This window comes from Typopeltis vanoorti, chromosome 3, assembly GCF_054136105.1.
Source record: "Typopeltis vanoorti isolate ZY-2024b chromosome 3, IOZ_Tvanoo_1.0, whole genome shotgun sequence".
NCBI classification, from domain to species: domain Eukaryota; kingdom Metazoa; phylum Arthropoda; class Arachnida; order Uropygi; family Thelyphonidae; genus Typopeltis; species Typopeltis vanoorti.
In genome coordinates this window covers 17,494,453-17,509,497 of record NC_143551.1, presented here as the reverse complement: position 1 = coordinate 17,509,497, position 15,045 = coordinate 17,494,453, and the positions used below count along the sequence as shown (strand labels likewise).

The 15,045-nt window shown below is 35.4% G+C and overlaps 1 protein-coding gene across 3 annotated transcripts in view; it reads left to right on the top strand.

Annotated features, from left to right (window-relative positions):
• The window catches only part of LOC150107959 (prominin-1-A-like), a 566,181-nt gene that overhangs the window by 228,422 nt on the left and 322,714 nt on the right, over positions 1-15,045 (top strand). Inside the window, exon 1 of one of the 3 annotated variants that reach the window (XM_090390571.1) lies at positions 6,810-6,999. The exons of the other annotated variants lie outside the window; for them this stretch is intronic. The gene's annotated coding sequence lies outside the window, so the exon portion shown is untranslated. Of the gene's footprint in view, positions 1-6,809; positions 7,000-15,045 lie in introns of those variants that run through there. 3 annotated transcript variants of the gene reach the window in all.

Below are 15,045 nucleotides of genomic sequence, written 5' to 3'. Positions count from 1 at the left end.
GATAGTAACGCGTCCAGTATGAAGTTTCCAGTAAGTATGATGGTTTGAGATCACCACTCTGTGCTTGCTTTGATGCTTAAAAGTGGCATATTTTGGTCTCTAGAGCCGAGATTCCCTTAACTCATCCAGTGTTCATGTGTTGCAAGCATTAATATATGTGTGTGTGTGTGTGTGCGCGCGCGCGCACACACACACACACACAAACTGATGTTAAGATTCATTTATAATTTTATTTAGTTTCTTTTTATTTAATGTTTCTAGATAAACTGGAGAAAATTTTGTTTTGCAAATAAATTAAACTAATTTAGTTTATCGTGAATACATTGTTATTAGAAGAAAAATACTGTAGAGATGCGATTAGTAATGTTTTTGTAGAGTATTAGCACATTATTATTTTTTTCCTTTTGAATGTTGGCGCAAAATCTCCAAGTTTTGGTCGTGTGTCGTATGTAAAATGTAATATCAACTACACACTACATGAGAGTTAGTAAAATATATTATAGCTTGGTGTTGTGTGTGTGTTACAAGTCTTGTCCTCCCTGACAATGTCTCACTGACTGATACAAAATATTGGAAAAATTAAGTAGCATTTTATCCTTTGTTAGTGCTGTTTCACCCCATTTAAGCTTCTAACATGAGTGTGAGTACAGAATTTACAAGAGAGAAGAAACGTATTGATTTTCATGAACAAGAGGTGCTGCTGTCCTTATGGCAACACAATGTGAGGAGTTGTTCAGAGAACAGGAAAAACAGATGTGACGAAAGATGTTGGTTCGACAGACTTGATGTTGGACATGGATCAACACTTTTTCTCGTGTCTTAATATTTAGAAGAAAGTGAAGGAGTGATGGAAGCTATTTGAGCGGAACCGTGCCCATGAAGATATCTATAGAAAACGCAGGGAGAATGTATATGAGAATGGGATTGCAGTTGATCTTATGAAATGAGTCGTCGCCTAAACGGATTATCCTCGTCCGCATGAATAATTTTCAGTTTTTTTCCGCTACTTCCACCAGGATATGTTAGTTTCTGCCCACTGAAATTGATGGCCTCATTTCCCAATGACGGTTCACATTTTGGCTAGATCACACACACTGATCTGGTTCTGGTTCTTGTCTGTGGAACGGAATTACAGAGATGATTGCATTGTCTTAGAGATATGACTTTTAAAGCCAATTGACTCTTTCGTGTGCGTGTGTGTGTGTGGGGGGGGGGAACTACAAAGAAATTTTATACAGGGTTTTTATAGAGATGTGGACAGTGTTTTCAAAGTAAGCACGATATCTATTGTTATGGTTTCCTTACGTGGTCTGAAATGGAATATCTGTTTAACATATGCAGCTTTGTTGTGGGAATGACATTAAATGACGCCCAGAATTGGAGATTTCTTACTGAATTTCAAAATGGAAACATTTATGTTAATTTGCGTAATAAACATTAAACGACAGTCTAGAGTTCTTTGTCGGGCACCTGCACTTCAGGGCTAGAACCGCTAGGACCTACTTCGTAAAACTCGGTGGCTGTCGCTTTGTCAACGGGTCCTTTCATGTCAAGAATATGAACCGCGAGACAAAATAGCATTTTGATTATATAGGTATTCTGTTATATGGTATCATAAATAAAGCTGTGGAGTAAGTTTGGGAGACATGAATAAAACTTACCATTTTCTGTCTCTCAGAAAGGGACATTGTTGGTAAAGAGATGTCTGCAAATGAGGTTGAATATTTGATGAGACAAACCTGACACTCTTGAATTTTTTGTTCTCGTTGAAGAAGTTTAGAGTAGTTTAGGAATTCCTCTGATCTAATTAATCCAGTACAAAGTGTTGTGATGGTCCGTCAATGGAAACATCAATGAATTACTGCTTCAATGTCAGGACAGTTAAGCTGAGAATGAACATATGAACTGCTAAACAATAAAATGTAAAAAAATATAAATCAGTACAATATAGCAAATTTGCCTATATTTGTAAGGGGCGCCCTTGGTATAGAAATATATAGTAAAAAAATATTTTTGCATATTCCTAGGTTTTACCCTTTACATTTATTTCCATCTCTCTCTCTCTCTGTGCGCGCGCCTGGCTATAGTATCGCAAAATATTTATTGTATGTGATAATTATGTCCAACTGCTTTTGCAGTATCCTGAAAAAAAAATTTAACAAGTTTTATAAACGCGAAGCTTAGTACAGTTGCAACGACTTCAGAGTCCACAAGTTTGCAGAGTTATAGATGGCATTTAAGATGAAATGACAGCATCCATCATCTTCCTCATTTGTCATGTCAATGTGTCGATTGAAATGACACAAGAGCAAATGAATTGATTTACATATAATCATTATTTTTATGCATTGCATTCAGAGTAGCAAGGATCCTTCAACGAAAATTATCCCACGTGCTACCGAATTTCTTTTCACACATACAGGTACTCAAGTTTCGTGATGTCATTCATTGAGTCTTTCTATTTTTGAGTTATTTAATGCAGGGGGTGATTCTTCTTTACAAAATACGTATAGGATAATAAAGAATGGCCGAATTTCAAGTTTACGGTTCATTAACTTCTCACACACTGTGTGACTTCCTCGTAAATCTTGACTAGATCTATTTTCAACCTTTATGGGAGTTTTAATTTGAAAGAGCAAGAGCCGTGTAGTTGTGTGTTCCCCTCCACCTTTTTTTTGCTCTTCTCGTGTCCCGTGTGCAGTTTACCTGGATTCTGTTTCATATGGAATCGATTTAATTAATTCTCTTCCGCCTTCGTAGCTGCAAATTACCGAACCCAATTCTGCCGTAATGACTGTGCAAATTTAAATTGGTCTCGTGTCGTGTTGCATGCCGCAAGCGATATGCGAGATTGTATCCTTCTTGCGCATGCGTAGTGGCGCTGTTATCAGCTGTGCGTTCTTGTACTGAAATTTCTAAAATTACTTCACTAGTGTAGACAGTTTCGGGCATATTGCTTCTAGGTTAGTGCCGTCTAAATATAGAAGATGACAAATATTCATTCAAGTGTTTCTGGCCAGCCTTTTAAAACGTGCGAGATCGTCTTTGCACCTGTAGATGTGCGTTAAATTTCCTGGCACCATATGAATTTGTTTTTCAGGTGCTAGTGGCGATGGCACTATTCATTTTACTCTCACTTTTTGCATAGCAGCTAAATTTTCTATCTGAATTGAAGATGTGGAGATTTACACGCACGCACGCACATTATGCCGGCGCTTAACATCTTTGACATCATTTGCTCGCTGCTGATTATAAGTCTTACGGTCTATTTTGGATATTGTTTGCAAGAGTTATCAGAAACATGTAAACGTTCATTTCCCAGCCGTATGATTCATAGAAACATAATAATATAGAAAAAAATCCTGTAAGAATTGAAAGCAAAATGACAAAATTATACAGTAATGGGGGAAGCTCTCGAGAATGCCGCCAGTAATAAAATTTAAATTGAAAAATATCAAGTCAAAATTAAAAAAGGTGATAGAGTATGTTCAGTTACTAGATGTTTCAACTCAAACATCATCCCTTTTGCTTAAAGCCTTAAGTGTGTGTGTGTGTGTGTGTGTGTGTGTGTGTGTGTGTGTGTGTGTGTGTGTGTGTGTGTGTTGGCAGGGGGGAAGCGGGGGCGAATAGTCGATAGAAGTTCTCAGCTTAACCTTTTAAATATTTTTGTTTGTGGTAAGCGACAAGCGTGCTTCTACCAGGAAGTTCACGATTAAAAATTCAGATATGATTTTGATATTCATATACTAATATGCTTTTGTAAATACAATTCACTTAATGCTATGACAATACTCTTTCACTGAAATGACTTATCTGGTTTTATAAATTTAAAAAAATATTTTTAATCGACGTAATGGATCTTCAGGTTTGAGCTAACTTTAATTGCACATACTGTAATTTCAAACATGAGACCCGCGAAAGCGATTTAAGCAAATATATTTTTAAATATTTTAGAAAAATGCAATCATCCAAAGCACAAAAGCATTTTGATTTCACGCATTTTTTTTCCTCTTTGCTTTAACGAAACTTTATCGATTAAGATATTATTATAATACTGTTTTATTAAGATATAGAAAAAATGGAGTTAAAAAACTCCATTTAATTACATTAACATAAATTTAGTTAAAAAAACTCCATTTAATTACATTAACATAAATTTAGTTAAAAAACTCCATTTAATTACATTAACATAAATTTAGTTCAGTAGTGCATATACAGTCCGCGCGGTTAGCCTAGTGGCTATGCGCTTCGCAACCATATGCCTGGGGAAGGAGTGTCCTAGGTTCGATTCCTGTAAACAACGTGAGGAGCTTAAGGATTTTCCTCAGCCATAACCAAGTTAGCCGGACGTGGACAGCAGAGTTTTTTCCTACAGTTTATCTGGGGTTTTTCATCCCGCAAGCAGGCAAACCGGCGCCTTGAAGAGGAGTGGCGAAAACTGGCTGCATTAATTCGCCAGTAACCCCCTCATTAGGAGGGGACTCAACCGGTCCTAGGACGGACGACAGGGATAGGATAATTCATATACCAATATCATCTCAAGGATTTTACGCTGGTTGCCTCATGAGATTGTATTAATTGCTTTGATTGGATATCAGAGAAACTTTTCAGCTACTATACCCTCCCCCTCAATAAAAGGGGGCAGTGCAAGGCGGAAGCAAGTTCCAGAGTGCAGGTGGATCTAGAGTGGGCTCTCACAAGAAACTAACTGGAGCAAAAAGCTCTTAAGGGATCTTTAAAAAAAAAAAAAAAAAATATATATATATGTACTGCGCAGGAGATAGCTCAAATGCTACTACATCACTGCTGTTGACTTTTAAAAAATACATTGGAATCTTACTAATGGAATGATTGTCTTAAAAGGTTCGGATTTGGGGCATAGTTTTAAGTATATAATATATGCAGCGTCGCGATAACGCTGCTATCGAGACACTCACCTGTTCAGCTGGATTGGGGATGGCTTAAATACCTCCAGTTACTGTATATAGCAACTACCGTTATAAATTTTATAAAGAAAAGCAACATTTTAATCCAGTGATGACAACCAGGACTTTTTTTGAACTTGGTTAACTGAACTAATTTGAACAAAGCGCTGTTCTTGTTTTTCTCCTTGTTATTGAATTGCCACGGGGCTTGTTTAGAATGAATGGCCGAATCTTTTGAAGCTATGAAGCAAGTATATTATCTGTTAATTGCGTTCATTCTCCTTCTGAGTTGCTGGAGAACGCACGCAAATAAACGCACCCCAAATGGGAACTTTGCTGTATTCGTATGATATTGGTTAATTCATCTACAGTGGAAAATGGCTTATGGAAGTTATTCGCGTCCTAGGCGGACTTCGAACCTAATGACCCATCTGAAGAGCAAATGTCACATTGTCCTTCCGAATGCATAAGGAGACGCTGAAATTGGAGATGGAAAGAAGCGAATAAGCGAAGTGGTTATTATAGTGCTTTCAGAAGCAGGCTATTGCTATCAAAACATGGATGACCTGAATTTTGAGAATCGTCGATGAATTTAACTAATGCAATGGTAGAGTTTTATAATACTGTTCATGATTTATTAGTTGATGTCATGGCAACGTATCAAACACGTGTTGAACAGAGTGTAATTACCGCTTGTTTATCAAAGTGCACATCGGTGTGCGTGCGCTTATCTGTAATTAAGCCGAGAAATTCTGATCCTAAGCTTTGGCATCTTTGGAAGAAAAAAAAATCAGTTTATAACTATTTTATTTCATACAAAAATTCATATCACACTGTGTATTAATTCAGGGTTTTCCAAAGCGAGCTCTGCAGAACCCCCAAGACTCCAGAACTGAAATTGTAGGGCTCCCCGAAACATCTGCAGTTTTTGATACGTTTTCCAACAACATATTTCTGTGAAAAGACGTTTTTATTATAAGTAGCTACTAGAACTAAATATAGAAACGGGCTAAATGCAGAAAATGATATGATGCTACAAGTTGGGTCTTTCATACCAGACTTTGAAAAACTCTGTAGTTCAAATCAACAACTACACTGTAGGCATTAAAATAAACTTAAAATTTTTAAATTTATGGAGGATTAAATTGTAAAATGGCGAGTGTTGCTTGATTTCTTCCTTTTTTCATGCTTATTTAAATATTGAGTTGCGAGGGCTCCGCAAAAAAAGCTTGATGTAGTGCTCCACTTTAGCAAGAAGTTTGGGAAACCCTGCATTAATTGATTCAGAATTTCATTTCTAGTTTCATTAATTCAGGAATTTCATTGTTTCAGGAATGTTTTTCCGGCTATCATGATATAAGGTTTTCAGAAACAAGATTATTTATTGCATAAAACTGCAAAAAATAAATAAATAAAATAATAATAATTCCGTGTTAATACATCTTAAGCATGGAGTTCCTTAATAGGAATCTGGGTTTACAGGTTGCGCACTTATTATTTCTCTTAATAAATTGTCGCTTCTGTTGAATGGCAGGAACAATCGCAATCTCGTAATATTATTTCTACACGCTTCCCAAAACTTCACAACCCTTTACAAGCTTGCATTAAGATGAACTTGTCTCATTCGCTCAAATTATCAAATTGAGAAAAAGTAGCTCAGATTTAATGCTTTAAAACCGGCCTTCAAAACAAGCGCAATATGAAATTACAGTGCACTATTTGCCATCGTTTCACGCAGATTGCCTGCGTCATTTATTCCGATTATGCCGTTATAGCAGTTGCCTGGAAAGTGACATCACAGCTGACCAACACTTTCCGGTACTGTTATGACGTTACCTTTCGTGAACTCCGGAAGTGGCTCCTTTCATCGATACAAGACCTGCCCGGATGGGTGTGCTTGTTAACCACGTCGTTGCCAGTTGCTATTCAGCTGAGATTTCAATGTGCGATCGTTCATCAAATGATGAACTAGTCGGTTTTGTAGTGCATTTGTTTGTTCCGTTACTGGATGTCTCTTACGGTACTATTGACCGAAAAACTGCATTGTGTTAGAGGTTTTTGACATTTAAGAATAGTAAGTGTTCTCTGTTTATTTTTTGTATTGATAGTTTGTGTCATTTTTGTTCAAAGTAAGCTCGGTGCTTGCCTCGAATATTTGCATTAAGCAGAAGGAATTCTTTTATAATTTGTTTTGATTTTGAAACTACCACGCTGTCAATCATTACAGTAATTTGAGCTTTGCTTGCAAATTACCAAACGATTAAAATGTCTGTCACATCAACTTAAGTTACCTACGACAACATCGAGAATTAAGCGAAAGTGTAATTAACCTGAAACTTCTGATACGGGATGGTATTCTGAAATTATATTAAAATTAAATCACTGAAATAGCCAGATTATTTAGTAGTCAGTTTATTCTCGGCGAATCCGCTTCATAAGTGATTGAGGAAAAAAAAAAAAAAAAACATCTGAATAATCACATTCAATTTGGTTATTACAAACAGCAGTGACAGCACATACACCCAAACATGTTCCATTCCTTTTAACTGGTTGCCGAATAATATGCACTTTATTAGCTTGTTAATGCGGTCAACTCTTATTAATTAGCGTATACTTAACTCATGTAATTGTCACTTTCCCACAGGTTATTAATTTTATTTTTCATAGTTAGGACGAGTTTAAGTAACTTAGAACAATGCCAACAGTTAAATATTTTTTACATTACATTACGTTGATAAAATATGTCAAGTAATAACATGATTATTATGAGATATGGTGTATTTAATCCAGTGCAGCCTCTGGCATCTCAGCAATGTAATTATCATGCTCTTTACTGTTATTAACCTCAATTCTTGAATGTAAATTATTTGCGATTTATACACTGTAATTTCTGTGCGCTTGTATTCGTTTTTTTCCCCCTCCTCCCTTTATCCCTTTGAACACTTCAACTGTATTTAAAAGATAAGAAATAATGAGTGAAAAAGAATGTTAACTTTGTCACGTTTCTCATTTTATTAACACTATCCGGGCGTAGTAGAAGAATGATATATGCTCTTTGGTTTGGAATGCTTGGATTTTTTTTTTTTTCTTTTTAAAGCATTTCTCAATCCGAGGCTAAATTAATTGGTCTCGGACAATGATCGCAGGCTGCTCCATAAGGAAATTGTATTTTTCCACCGACGTAATGCGTTTATTTCTTATTACTCTGTCTCCAATAACTGTACCTAATAATAAATTTATTTTTATTATTATTAGGTTTGTTTGATCAAGAATGTAAGAATTCTGTACAAGAATGGCTACCAGTCGACATTTTGTTGGTAGTTTATTTATTGTAAGCGGTTCCTCCTGCTTGTGAGGGATTAAGTATGTATTTTATGACTGTAGATCCGTATGTGTTCACGGGCCGGTTTGCCTGTTCTGAGAGACGAAAAACCCGAGTTTCCTGATGAACCCTCTACCTCAGTATAAGACCGACTAACTCACATTTAGTCAGGAGACCCAGATAAAGGTTCCTGATGTCATGGATGGGAATCGAACCCAGGTCTTTCCGACGAAAAGACTTCGTCTATACCAGTGGTCGCCAAAGTGGTCGATATAACATTGTTAGGGGTCGATTTGGGCTCAGGGGTCGATAAAAAAAATAAGACATCATTGTACGGGTAATATTTAATTCGCTTAGCTTGAAATATCTCCATCCTGAATGACAACGCAATTAAGAGTGAATCGCGGGAACGGCGACATGAATAGGACCTGTAAGATGGAGCAAGGTCATGAAAATAGTTACGCAGGCCAATCAAGTAGGCCAAAATGACGTATTTACCAACAAGCGTCTTTTTTGTTTATCCTATTATAATTACGTAATAGTAAAATAGAGGGGGTCGATAAAAATCGAGAAACTCTTGAAGGGGTCGACGGTCGAAGAAGTTTGGCGACCCCTGGTCTATACCGACTGCGTTACGGAAGCTCCTTTGTTGGTAGTGAACTATCTGACTGGATTAATAGTAATGTATGATATCATAATCACTCGGAAATTTGAACACAGTATTTTTGGAAACACTTGCAAAAAAACTAGAAAACAGAACTGCTGTTTTTTCCACAATAAACCTTTTTGAATTCAGTGTTATCTTATTAAATACGACAGTAATAAAATTGTATGTATTATTTTATTAATTGTATGCTTGTAGCTTTTATAGTTCAAAGTGTTTTTTGTTTTTATTTTGAATTAGTGACTGTGCTTTCAGGTTCTGGTATCTTTAAATTTTCATTCTTGCCATAATTTACTTGTTTTGGAACTCGAGGGATGAAATAATTAAGCGAACTAAATCTGCATTTGCACCCCCATGGAATTATTGTACAAATTGCCAGATTCAGGTGGTGGTGGGGGGTGGGCAAATATTTCACTGCTTTCTTTCCATTGTTTTATGCATAAAAGCATGATATAATCATCCAATTGTTGATGGAACATAATTTCTTCAAATTTTATTAGCAGTATTTTTTTCCCCATCGTTTATTCCGAAACACATTACACAAGTTATGTTCTCAGTAATTTTGCCAACAGAATATCGAAAATAATTATTGGAATGATATTAGTAATATTGATTATTGCTTTGGTTGCATGTTTTTGAGAAATGCTGAACAAATTATCTATCTGCTTTATTTATATATATGTGTGTGTGTGTGTGTGTGTGTGTGTGTGTGTGTGTGTGTGTGTGTGTGTGTGTGTGAACTATTTAATGAAATACTTTTATTTTGATTACTTCTCACTTTAGTTCTAAAATTGGTTTTTAGATTAATTTTTATTTTAATTGTAGGTTTTCGATGATTTTCCTTTCCATAAATTGTGTTTTTGGTGATTTACCAATTGGCAAGTTGTTTTTTTCTTCGAGGAACTTCCTTTTCATGAATTGTTTTTCTATTGATTGTTTATTGGATCCCCTCCCCCTCAGAGAAATTACCTTTCTGTGAATGGTCGTTCGGTAAATTTTCTACACACCCTGTGATCCATTAAATCGTATTTAAATTTTTATTTTATTTCTAGAACGTAGTCAATATTGTTTAAGCTATATGATTTTTTGAGTGTGCCGTACCCAGTAATTACATGATGTCAACCGTGCAAAGGTTAGAGGAGTTATCGATGGAAGATCACAAGATCACTCTTTCTCGGAACATGGGGATTATAGGTGAAGATTGTAGAGCTGAAAAAAATATTCAGTGGCTATTTACAGTACAATTTTTCGCTTCACGCATACAACGCGAGAGCAGCGCATAGCGAATTCTTTTATTTATGAAGTTGAGGTCACCAGAGAGTGAAGTGCAGTTGTCCACGCCTACGAAATAAGACTTCGTTTTACAGCATTACGCTGACATATGGTGAAGTGTTATGTTTCTGTTCGTAGTTTAGTTTTTAGTCTAGTTTATCTTCGAAAATGAAACTCCCAAATGTTAGTAAGCATTGAAATTCTGTTAAACAGCCGAACAGATTACTATAATATTTGCAGCTCCGAGTTTTCAATTGCTAGTATACAAACACCTGGAATCGCGAGAAAAAGATAATTTCGATTGTGTTGTCATATTAAATTCTCCATGAGTTTGTGGTTTTATCAGTAGTTATCAGTGGTGGCCGTGGAAGATTTTAAGTGGGGGTGCTGCATATAAAAATAAAAAAATTAAAAACAAAAACTTTTTTTTCCCTATCAGTAAGAATTTATTAATAAATAAATTTACATATTAAAAATTGTTTTATTAAAAATATTTCATCCTCACCAGGAACAAACACCAATAATAAAAGTTTCGTATCAATAGCAATGACAAGTGCGAACGAATATCGACGTTAGATCGCAGTGCATTTGTTTCGTGTAACAATAATTGAAAAAATATTCTTTTCATATTTTCAACAGTGACACTCGTCATAATTCAGCCTTGTATCTAATAAACAAATAATTATGTTATTTTAACAAAATAAAATAAGATTTACAAAAAATAGTTCACCAGGCACATGCACCAATAATAAAACGTTTCATATCTCACAGAAATAAGGCACGTAAGCTTACTTAAAAATACACTGCCGGTTGAGCAGTTACAGTTGGGAATGACGTAACGTGCAATGACAAGAGCAAACGAATATCGGCGTTAGATCGCAGTGCATTTGTTTCGTAATCTAAAGCGTTAATTGAACAATTCCAATTATTAACTATTCAATCAATGTGAACACATAAGCTTTAACATGTACTGCATTTATATAATGTTGTAAGTATTGTTATTATTTATAAACACAAACAAAATTTAATTTTTTCATTTTTTTCTTGGGGGTGCTGCAGTGTCGCAGTGCTTATGTACGAGCCACCACTGGTAGTTATGGAGGAAAAAAAAACTTTACAGTTTTTTGTTAGAGCAGCAATCTTTAGCTAATAATATTGATCATTCTTAATTCGTGTATTTTTATAATACTATTTATATGCTAAATTTTTACTCTCATAACATTTCGCATGGATATGATTAACTTCAATTTCCTGTGATTTTCTTTTATAGTTATTTTTTATTATCTTCTAATTCCTTTCGCGAGTTTTGTTTAGCTGCTTTTGTACCTTCGCTCTTCCCCCGCTATTTTTTTTTTCTCTGTAAAGAGAATCTAGAAATTTTTGTGTGGCTCACAAACTCGAGTACACATGTTGCCTTGCTTTCGAATACATTATTTTGTGACCTTCATGGACTCATCATAAGAGGGAAACGCATTGCACAACACACAATTCACCGTCTACACAACTTAATCCATCTTCACATTGCACAACTCTCCACCCATCTACCGTACACTAATAGTATTTTTGCTGTTAATTACTTACATTCTCTGGATTTGCTTATATGAGGATGAGAAACCAGAGTTTTTGTGCAAAAGAACCCAATCTACGTATGAGATCGGCTAACTCGTATTCAATTGAAAAAAATCCATATAAAGATTATTCTTATCATGACGAGAAGCGAACTTGAGTCATTTTCATTCAAAGGGCGTAATGTCTCACCATTCGTCCTACTATTGGGTACTGTGGGCAGTTCTTGTAATAAAAACGTGAAAATTTCAAAGCATTTTTATTATTTTGGTCTCCCATATTGCAAAGAAAGAGTTTTGTACATAGTATCGATGTACTGTCTAAATACATTGGACTCTCTAAAAAGACTATGTTAATATATTCTGCTATCCAAAATACAAACTGGTTCTTGTTGAAGATCTATGCTAAAGAGTAGAAAATGAATCTCGGATCATACTGTTTTCTCTTATATTCATAAATATTATTAAAGTATGAGTTACATGTGTTAGAAAGCTCTGGGTCCAGCTTGCTTTTATTTCTCCCCCACCCTCTCATTGTAACTACATACTTTAGGCGGAAATATCCTCTGAGCATGTTATAGTGTTGGACATGAAAATGAAATATCAATGTAAAACGTTTTCTTTGAAAAGCATGCTATGTACATATTGTGTGTGTGTGTGTGTGTGTGTGTATGTATGTATGTGTATGTATATATATATATATATATATATATAATATTTATTTATTTATTTATTTTGAATGCAATTAGATGCTTTGGATTAATAAAATATTAGTTCAGTCGGTATAGACGAAGCCCTTTGGTCGGGAAGACCTGGGTTCGATTCCCGTCCAAGAAGTGAGGAACTTTCATCTTGTCTCTTTCGACTAAAGGTGAGTTAGCCGGTCTCATGCAGAGGAAGAGGATTTTTTTTTACCCTGAAACTGACAAAATGTGAAAGAAAATGTCGATTGATTTAGCACTGAGTTCGGTAAATTTGCTTGCAAGGAAAAGGAAAATCCAAAACTTAATGACTCAAGAAGTTACTACAATTCCGAGAAAGAAGAAATCATACCAGTTTCCTAGCAAGTTCCTTAATTAATGAATACAGGAATACAGGAGGTGGGGAGATGCCATGAACAGCATGAAATGTGGAAAGACAACTGAGTTTATGATATTTGACTAAAAATACTCCGATATGGAGAGTTAAAAGTTTAGCAGTGGATAGACAGCATAATTCAGACGATGGTTAGAATGTCCATTTTCAGGTAATAGGAGTAGAGCTCTCTTAGTACTTTGTAAAAATTGAAATACAGCTAAATGTAAAAATTCCAGAAGAATTTCTCTACCCCACTGTTCCAGGTGAAATTTATGCAACATAACTGAGCTCTTTAGGATGCAACAATTTTTTTTTTTTGTTTGTGTTTCAAGGAGGAATAAAAACTCGTTTTTCATTCAAGGAATCACATCCTCAAAGCAGGCGAACTCTCCAAAAGAACGACCGTCGTTTTAATTTTGGTTGAAATCAGACAAAACTTTGTATCCATCCATTGCAAAATAAATGTATAATATTGTAATTCGTCTATTTTGACAAATCTCTTAGGAAATACTTGTTTACGAATTCCATCTAGGAAGCGAAGAACCTTTATCAGAACTTTTCATGCTAAAGTGAGTTAGCCGGTCTTGTATGGTGGCTGAAGATTTTTTTCATCCTTCAACCAGGCAGTCTGATCAAGCGAATACAGTTTTAGACACATAATAAAACCAGTTACTTATTATTAAGTAGGCTACAGCATCAGTACAGTCTCTCTCTCTCTCTCTCTCTCTCTCTCTCTCTCTCTAAAAGGTTCGGTTTGCATTTGTTCTGGTAGTGATTATAGTAGATCATTTTAATAACTTCAGTTAGCATCAAAATAGCATTTTTAACAATTGCAGTAAATAGTGTTCATGAATTGACTACGATCCATTTTTGTTTCCGTTCAAGACCTTAGTCCGAAATCCATTAGACCAGAAACAGGATGGGAGTTGAGCACACTTTCACTTTGATTCAGTAGAATTATTTCACTTAATGATGAACCTGCTTTCCAACATCGTCACTTCAGTTTGTGTGCGCGCTCCAAATTACTGGTTGATCAGCCAAATTTATGAACTTCGCTCAGAAAGAAATGAATCCAATTTAATCAAGGCTTTAGCAATATCTATAATATCCATAACATACCAGATAACCGTAATTTTTACAGTATATTTGATACTCATTTTAGACGGTTATAAAAACTTGACATTTTTTCGTGTCGAGAATCGCATGGATTCAGAGACCGCGAGGGAGGAAGGGCGTATTTGGATACATTGAACCGGACGTTTGTGGGTAGTTTTAAAAGGTCACAGCCCTAGACAGGAAACTGTTAGTTTTGACAAGAGAATATTCCATAATTGATCCGGTTAGAAACAGTTCTTCAGTTTCTGTAAATATCGGTTTGATTATTGGCAAATCATTCGTGTGACTTGAGTTAAGCATGTTTTCATATTTTAATCAATCAAGGAATCGCATTTGTTATTGTTATGCTTAAAATGAAAACAGATTAATTTATGCATGTTTAATATCCATCTGCTTTCTTCAAAATGTTTAGTTTTTAAATTGGATAACTGTATTGCTTATATCGATAGACAAGGCAGTTACGGTAGCTTGTTAAAAGGACCTCTTTGTCGTTTTGAACCGTCGGACAAGGTTGGTTTGGAATTATAGCCGCAGCGACAGAGGCTATTCAGGTCAGTGTATTACGTTTCAATTGCGCGTTCCTCTGGACGTAGTTCTGTTTTGCGGAATGAAAATTCAGTTTCTCGCTAATCGGGCATGTAATAATTGTCGTGATATTATTTTTTCCCAACAGGCAAATCTATTATTTTAGACTTGTACTACAGTTGCGCTGTCCCCTCTCAGACACATGCCATTTACTCATCAGTGGTCTTCTCCCCGTTTCTTCGCCACTGGAGGATGCTTAGGAAAAGTAATCATGCCGATGGTTAAATTTTTTTTAAATATTCAAAAAACACTGCTAGCGCTAAGTAAATAATTCAGAACTTATTTGAAATAAATGTGTATTAATTCACTCCTGGGGAAATGTCTCAGTTGACACTCCTAGTGTTGATCCTGTCATAATGTTCTTATAGCAGACCTAAAGAATGATAAATACTGCAAGCTAGTAAAACAGTGTGGTGTAAAATGAACTTGAAGATTGTGTTAGATATTGCATCAATCATTGCTTAAGCATTTTGCATGTGTTTGTTTTGAGAAAATAACTACCGAGAATTCGAAAATTTC